The sequence below is a fragment of the Psammomys obesus genome, unplaced genomic scaffold, assembly GCF_907164565.1.
Source record: "Psammomys obesus unplaced genomic scaffold, mPsaObe1.curated_primary_1811, whole genome shotgun sequence".
Lineage (NCBI taxonomy): Eukaryota > Metazoa > Chordata > Mammalia > Rodentia > Muridae > Psammomys > Psammomys obesus.
In genome coordinates, this window is record NW_026596143.1 from 1,149,260 (window position 1) to 1,157,913 (window position 8,654).

The window sequence follows — 8,654 nt, forward strand, 5'->3', positions numbered from 1 at the left end:
AATGATGTGGTGTCTTGAGGCATCAAGTCCAGCAACTATACTCTCAACATTAGAGTCTCCAGCGTTGTTTTTTATCCTTTAAAAAAAAACCCATATCCCTTTAGGATTAAGGTACTCTTCTTTTTAAATACCCTAAAAATACCTTTGTTGTCACTAATGAATTTAACATATGATAGGTGTCTTAAAGATAAAATTTGAATACATTATTCCCTCTCAAGACTCCTCTTTGTGGCACACACTTGATCATTTCTATCCCCGGGTCTTTAGCTAAGATTCCCCAGATAGTGTTTTGGTTTTGTTTGCAGATGAGATTTCACTGTGTGGCCCAGGTTGGCTTCAGAGCTGCTGATCTTCTGCCCCTGTCTCCAGCTGCTGTGATGATAGGCGCCTGCCTCCATGCCCGTAAGTCACACCTTCAGGGTTGACCGAAACTGTTTGGAAAACTCAGAAGTCCCCACTCAGTCCCCTCACTTGCCCGCAGAGACGGTCGGTCCACGGCTCCTGATGGTACAGGTCTACACCGCAGCTCCTTTGGAGGCTGGAGCAGGAAGATCTTGACTTTAGGCCAACGTGGGCTACATAGTAAGTTCAAGGCCAGTCTGGGCCACTCAGCCTCTGTTTGACCAACAGCATGTACAGGGCTCTGGCTTTGTTCCAGTAACAAAGAGGAGTGCTTATAGAAAGCAGCCAATGAGTGGATAGTAAATTACCCAGTGCCGGTGGTACCTTACCAATACTACTTTTATCATTACTAGTACTTTATCAGTAGGTTTTGAAGTGTAAACTAACTTTCTTGGGATTAAAAAGTCAGCTAAGTGCCTATTAAAATGAGGAATCTCTTTAAATGATTTATCCATGTGGTTCTCAAAATAGCACATGGTGGAAGTAGTCCCCTGGGTGTGAATCCACATATGTAATGTGTGCGTGTGTACTATATATGCAGATGGGCTCTGGATGGGTTCTGTACAGGTACACATATACACACGCCAATGGAAATATGTGGGCCTTGTTTATTATTCTCATTTTATGGCAGATGCTCCTATGGTAGTTTTCTTAGATATTTTAAGTCTGCGGTTTTTGTTCTTATTGTAATTTCATATGTCTTATCATTTTAGATGCTTATGTTATTATGTAAACATAATAACACTGCATCATTAGTGCAGTATTTTTGCTGAAGTGTCTAGTTTGCTAGTTTATACACGTGTCTGCCTGTCTAATTCTTCTAGGTCTGACTCAGACACTTCAGGTGGGAGGACTCTGAACTCTACAGCACCTTCCTTGTAGCTTGGCTCATGATTTTGAGGAAGTAGCTAAGATACAACCACAAACCCTGCTGAAGGCTCTCCACCTCCTCCAGCAGTTCAGACAGGTTTAAGGGGTCGAAGACTGACCACTACACACAGCTGAAATAAGTACTTGAACACTGAGCATGGTGACAGTCATCTGTAATCTCATTACTTGAGATATCAAGTTCACAGACAGCCCGGGGCCACACAGTGAGACTCTGTTTTGGGTGAGAAGCTAAAAGTTTCAGTCAAGGGAAGGAGATTAGCTGGAGTGAGCAAATGGCTGCTTTCTCCCAAAATTCAAATAATGAGGAAAAGGAAAGAAATGAAGACTGCATTGTGAAATCAGAACCTCAAGATTGGCAAATGCTTTTGAGGATATTTGAGATGTAAGGGAAAGCTGGCATGTTAGACCAGAGGAAGTCATGGCTTTGCAGAAGTAGAGAACTGTAGGCCAAGGGCAAAAAGCTCCAGGGAATCCCCAGAATTGGAAATGATCTTGGGAAACTCCCATAGGGAGGCTGGCTGTGATTTTCAACTTGGCCCCAAACCAGCTATGCTATAGATAGAAACAGCAGTTGTTCTTAGGCCTTGGATGTGAGAATTGGGCCAGAGTAGATTCCCCAAACCTTACGTAGCAATTAATCTATAGGATCAAAAATCTTTACTCACAGGCAAGCTGCTAGCCTACCTCGAATTGGACAGTATGTTCCTGAATGCTCCGTGGTCACAGAGCTAGGCTGCTTTCACTGCTCCAACCAACCTTAAATGGTTTATCTCAAACAACAAAGAATAATAGACAAGCGAATCCTAGAGGTTTGAAGATAATGAAGACAGCAGTGTGCTGATATTGAGATGTTGCTGTCCTCCCAAAGATGGGAGAACTGAGACTGTTTCTCAGTCTCTGCCACCATTAGGAACTTCAATAACATTCAACCAATGAATCAGTCATCAAAGTGAAGTCTGTAGTTGAGCAAAATAGAAGACCAAGTGCAGCTAATGAATCAGATGCAGCATCTTCCCATGACATGATATAGAGTCCATGAGAATAGGAATGTGAAGGATAACAGACATGAATAATCGATAGAAGATCTTTTTTTTTTTTTTTTTAATATCTGACCAGCTAAGAAAATTTCTTACTAGTAGAAAGAAAGAGGTAAGGACTTTTCTAAGAGTCATGTTGACACTCTTAGGAACCTGATTTATCCATGCAGAGAAAACCTACTAAAGACTACATACACAGGTAGACCAAAGTAAAACCATAGTGATAACTCAGCCATCTAGGATTGACCAGTGGTGAATGACAGACCCAAGGACACACATTTAAGGACATGGGTTTTCTGCCTAAGTCAGTATTCAGATGTCAGTATCTAAAAATTGTTAGGATTGGCATGGCGGCTCAGCTAGTAAAGACAGAAGCCATCAAGTTTGCTGACCAGAGCTTAATCCCCAGGACCCATGTGGTAGAAGGAGAAAACTAATTCCCACAAACTATCCTCTCACTGCCATACATATGCTGTGGCACTCTCAGGCCCACACACATACATGATTATAAATAAGTGTTCAATTTTAAAAATATATATTATTTTTAAAGATACTTAGGCTGCCAAGTAATAAACAAGGTGTCTTGAAGGCCTGACTCTTGATTGCATTTGTCTTTACAGACATTTTTTTGGGGGGGTGGATTGGAGGTGTCTACTATTTAATATTTCAAAAGAATATATGCCTAGTTTCAAAATGTGGTAGGTATGCTGGATAGTTTTATGTCAAGTTGACACAAGCTAGGGTCATCTGTGAGGAGGGAACCTCAAGAAGATGCCTCCGTAAGATGGTTGTAGGCCTGAAGGGCATTTTCTTAATTAATCATTGACGGAGGATGTAGCCCATTGTGGGTGGTAGACCTAGGCTGGTGGACCTGGGTTTTACAGGAAAGCAGGCTGAGCAAGCCATGGGGAGCAAGTCAGTAAAGCTGCTTCCTGCCTCTCCATGCATGGCCTCTGCATCAGCTCCTGCCTCCGGGCTCCTGCCCTGTTTGAGCTCCTGTCCTGACTTCCCTCGATGGTGAACAGTGATGCGGAGGTGTAAGCCAAGTAAACTCTTTCCTCCCCAACTTGCTTCCTGGTCGTGATGTTTCATCCCAGCAGTAGTAACCCTGACTAAGACAGTAGGCATCACAATTAGCCCTCAGAAAAGTTCTGTAAGGAAGGTGTTCCTGTCAGGCGAAAAACCTCGAAGGCTGAGTACAGTGACTTAAGTGCCTGAGGATTTTGGGGTTGTCATGGGACCAGGTCAGCTCTGAATCCAGACAGACTCGTTCAGACCAAAGAGCGAAAGCTCCAAACCGCGATTGGTGGCACAGGCCTTACGTGTGAAGGGTGCATATTACAATTATGGAGTTAGGATGATTGTGAACACTAGTGGGAGATGCTCAAATCAGTTTCATCCCTGTATTTTCGGGACTAGGGTAAATTGAAAATCTTTGTAAATGGTGATAGTTGGGAAATGTATCAAGATCGTTAAAATGTTCCTACGCTAGAGCCAATAGAATTTGGGAGGGGTTGAAGTAATTTAAGAATAAAGCCACATTCATGATAGGTGGGATATTTTCTTTGGCTCTAGAACAGCAAAGACAATTAACACTTAAACAAACATTTAAACAATGAGAAACTTAAGTAGAGTTCAATCATTAAAATAGCTAAAGAGATGGATGTATATGATTCAGTTTTTCATTATACCGTAGTTACTCCACATCATGTAACGCAGAGATTAGAAAATGGGATACCAAATTGAAGTCAGTAAGATTTGGAAGCAATTTATTCTTGTGCAGTCTGCCCTTTCTGTGGGAAACTCTGCCCTATGAAGGTAACTGGGTTTTAGGATCTAAGATTGTGACCATTGTGTCTAAGCCTATGCATTGTGGTTGCTGATAAGTTTATTGTGGTTGAACGACATAAAAACTAGATGACTAAGAATCGATTGTCTGTATGCCTTTAGTAATACTCTCGGGGAATTTAGTGTCATCTTGCTATAGCTTCATAATAGGAAATACGAAGAGGAGTCAGTATGAAGAAATTATAATAATGAGGATGCTAAACCATGGAGACCAGAACATTCTTGCTGTTAGATGTAGATAATGAACAAGATGCAGAAAGGGAGCTGATTTTGTAGTATGGTATTTTTACAACCTAATTATCGTCAGAGCCATAGACTATGAGATATTCTAACTCTTCAGTGGCCGTATATGAGGATGTCACTTCCTGTAACAGGAAAGGTTTCAGTCCCAGATTCTCTTTCTTAAAATAGAGTTAAAGACAACAAATATAAATCCTCAAAAGGAACAGCAACTACTAACACGAGGTGGCCATGACTGCCGTGACTAAGACTGCCAGATGAAGCTCTAGAGACAGCTCTTTTGAACATTAAGCAGGTGTGCGCTGTAGGGCAGGAATACAGAGGAACCCAACATGGAGAAAGGCATGTTTTATAACCTGAGATCTAAAGGGAGAGGGGATTTTGTTTGGGTTTTCAAAACAGTCTTTCTGTGTAGCCTGGAACTCGCTCTGTAGACTGGGCTGGCCTCAAACTTAAAGATCTGCCTGCTTCTGCCTCCCAGTGCTGGCATTAAAGGTGTGTGCCACCATGGCCTAGCTGGGAGGGGGAGCTTGATGTTGTCCAAAAGCAACTTACTCTTCCTTTTTTTTCCTTTTTTTTGGGGGGGGGTATTATTATTATTATTTATTATAACTTATTTAATTTGTATTCCAGCTGTGGCCCTCTCCCTCATCTCCTCCCAATCCTACCCTCCCTCCCTCTTCTCCCCCTAAGCCCCTCCCCTGGTCCACTGGTAGGGGAGGACCTCCTCCTATTCTATTTGACCCTAGCCTATCACATCTCATCAGGACTGGTTTTATTGTCTTCCTCTGTGGACTGGCAAGGCTGCACACTCTAATGGGAGGTGATTGGAGAGCCTGCCACTGAGTTCATGCCAGAGACAGCCCCTGCTCCCCTTACTAGGGAACCCTCTTGGAGACTGAGGCTATGGACTACATCAGAGCCATGGGTTTTAGGTCCTCTCCATGTATGGTCCTTAGTTGGGGTATCAGTCTCTTCAGGGCCTCCAGGGATACATTTTGTCTCTGTTGGTCTCCTTTTGGAGATCCTGTCCTCTTCAGGTCTTTCTATCTCTCCCTTCTTTCCCAAGATTCCCTGCACTCTACCCAAAGTTTAGCTATGAGTCTCAGCCTCTGCTTTGATACCTCGATCAGTAGAGTCTTTCAGAGGCCATCTGTGGTAGGCTCCTGTCCTGTTACCTGTCTTCTCCTGCTTCTGATGTCTTTCACATTTGTCCTTCTGAATGAGAATTGAACATCTTCTCTAGGGTCTTCCTTGTTGTTTAGCTTCTTCAGGTGTATAGATTTTAGTACGTTTATCCTATATTATGTGTCTAATATCTGTTTGAAAGTGAGTATACATGATGTGTGTCTTTCTGCTTCTGGGTTACCTCACTCAAGATGATTTTTTTCTAGTTCCCCAATTTACTCTTCTTAGGAATCACTGGGTAAGTCAAGGATTTACCCTCAAAGATAAACGACAGCAGAACAGATTGGCCTTTGGGTCAGGTTTCAGTAATTATTATGTGGTGCAGCCTCAGCTTTTGTTTTCAAGACACCTAATGGAACTGTCATTGCTTCTCTCAGGCTTAGCCTGCAGCAGTTACTGGGGTCCCCACAGATGAATGAGGGCTGTTTAGAGTTGAGAAAAGACAAGTGGCTAGAGGTTGCAAATTTGAGGTTGCTTTCTGCTTACATGTCTCAGAAACAACTCTTGCTGTCTTAGGACTCAGAAGTCAGGATGCAAAGTAGTGATACTTCCCGCTGTTGCCTTGGGATTAGAGCATCATGCTGAAATGACTATTTTGGCCACATGACAGATTATATATAGGAAAAACTTATCTGAAGATCTAGAGCCAATTTTTACATGCTTGTGTAACTGTGTCAAATCTGCATATATGACAGGATAAGTCACTGAAATGTTTGGACCCTTCACTATTAAGTTGTCGACACCCATAATTTATGTAGCCACTATTAAGATTTCTGGAAGCGGGTATCTCGGTTTTACGTTTCTGGCCCCTGGAAGCAGCCTGACATGATGCAGGAAGACCCTGGTGGTGGATGTTCTGCCTCTTGTTAAAAATCTAACTGAAGGATTTTACTAAAGGTTTGGAAACATGGGAGAAGCTAAGGGCTTGAGAACTTGTGACGGAGAAAAGGTTTATGAGATCTGTGTTTCTTAGGAGAAAGTGGGGACCCTTTTGTCATTCAGGGGTGTTTCTTGATTAACAAGATCTTAGTGAGAGGTGGCTGACAGATCTGAGGAGATGGATACCAAAGCTGCAGTATTTGGGTTGTCTTGTGTACCCCAGACCCCAAGAATACTCTAGAAGCAGCAGGCTCCCCAGCCCTGTAAAGAACGTGTTTATTGAGATGTGAGTGGTCACTTGTAAACATACTTTTTTATTATATTTGAAGCCTACACCCCCTCCTGCTTCCAGTTTGTGTGGTGGTCAAACACAGCTTACATGCGTCTGTTCTCTTCCTCCACCATGATGGAACTCATGAGACTGAACTCAGGCCGTCAGGCTTGGCAAGTGCCTTTACCTGCTCACCCATCTCACTGGCTCCAAAGTTTTGTTTTCTGCTTTTCTTTTGTAAAGGAAAGAAATGTTTGCTTTGGTTCACAGTTGAAAGGAACACGGTCTATCATGGAGGAGAAGCAGCAGGGTCTGGTCTATAACACCAACCAAAAAGTAGCAAGAACTAAAGGTTTGCTTGATTGGTTGATTGAGTTTTAAGACTTGAATTTAGACTTTATAGGCTAATATATGTGCTCTATCGCTTAGATCTGCCTTTTCTCTAAAGACTTATTTTATTTTTATTTTTATTTTATTTATTTATTTATTTATTTATTTAGAAACCCTTTAATGCAACTTTGTGGTGGAAGAAGACAAACTTTTATAAGATGATTGGAGTCCTTTTTTTTTCCTTTAACAATCCATCAGAGTGTAAATTCAGAATCAGAATTTGATTTTTATTAAGATGAAAAAAAATGGCAGAGTTTTTATTCACACCTGGATTTGAAACCCGAGCCTCAGATCCTCTGTAGTTATGTTCAGGAGCCAAGAAAAACAAGATAACTCAGGGGCAAAGAATTGGGGAGGGGGCAGGCAGGAAGAGGGAGGCAACTCATGAGAGTAGAAGACAGTAGAATCCAAGAGCTTTTCTGACTGACTGAGACAGAAGAGATCGAAAGAATCACAGACTCCAACATTAGCCCAAGATCACAAACCCAAGTGACCTTAGCCAGAAAAAAAGAAAAGCTAATATTGCTACCTTGCAGAAGATAAAGAATATGCGCTCCTAGCATTTTGCTAGAATAGAAGATTGTTTTTCAAAGCTAAAAATTTTTTGGAATAGACATGATACACCCTGGAACTTGTCATTGTGTGGAGGAGAAAGGAAGTCAGGAGGGAAGGTTGCTTGGGAAACTCTTGGCTTAATTTCTCTTCGGGGGAACCACAGATAATGAAGAGCTGTAAGATGTGAATCTCTAACGGAGGCTTCAGGGATCCTCCACTGTGTCCCTTCCCACTGTGATTGGGCAAAGAGGTTGTTTGGTTTCCTTTCTAAAAATAAGCACAAATAACTGAGAGGAAAAAGAATCAAGGTCTCCAGTGCTTCTATTTCATTCCAGAAGTTGTCACCTGTTCTGTCCGGAATCTGTCCAGGGCTTCCCAGGTGGTGAGGAGGAATCTGGAAGTATGTGGTTTCTTAGCTGTAATTATCCTCTATCTGTGCATGGCTGCTTACTCATTCACACTTCCCAAATTCAGTGCCTGGAACTCAGAAAAGAAAGCAAAGGTGGAAATTGTGAATTCAGAATGCTCACATCCTACAGACAGGGAAGAAGAGTTCGTAAAAATCCTTCCCACTTGTACAGCAGTTTCCGGAACTCTGCCACATCTGTGATCCCCACTGAATTGAAGGACAAGGGGTTCTAAATCTCCCACCCAGCTGTCTCTTGAAGATGGAAGTATACATTTATCTTCTGAAAGGCCCATGTGGGGTCAAGTCAACAACCATTCTGACTTTCCTGGATTGAAGATATCCCCGTTAACCTAGAAAGTTTGTGTAGTTTTCATTTCCTATTGGCTTTATTACTTTTCTTGTTGCAGTGACAAAAAACCTGTAAGGTAAACCTTCTGTCCTTTAATAATATGATATCTGTATTATTGGATACATGGAGTGACTGAATGGTGAATTCTGTTTATTTCATTAGTAGACACCTTCTCAATTAATTATCAAAATCTAT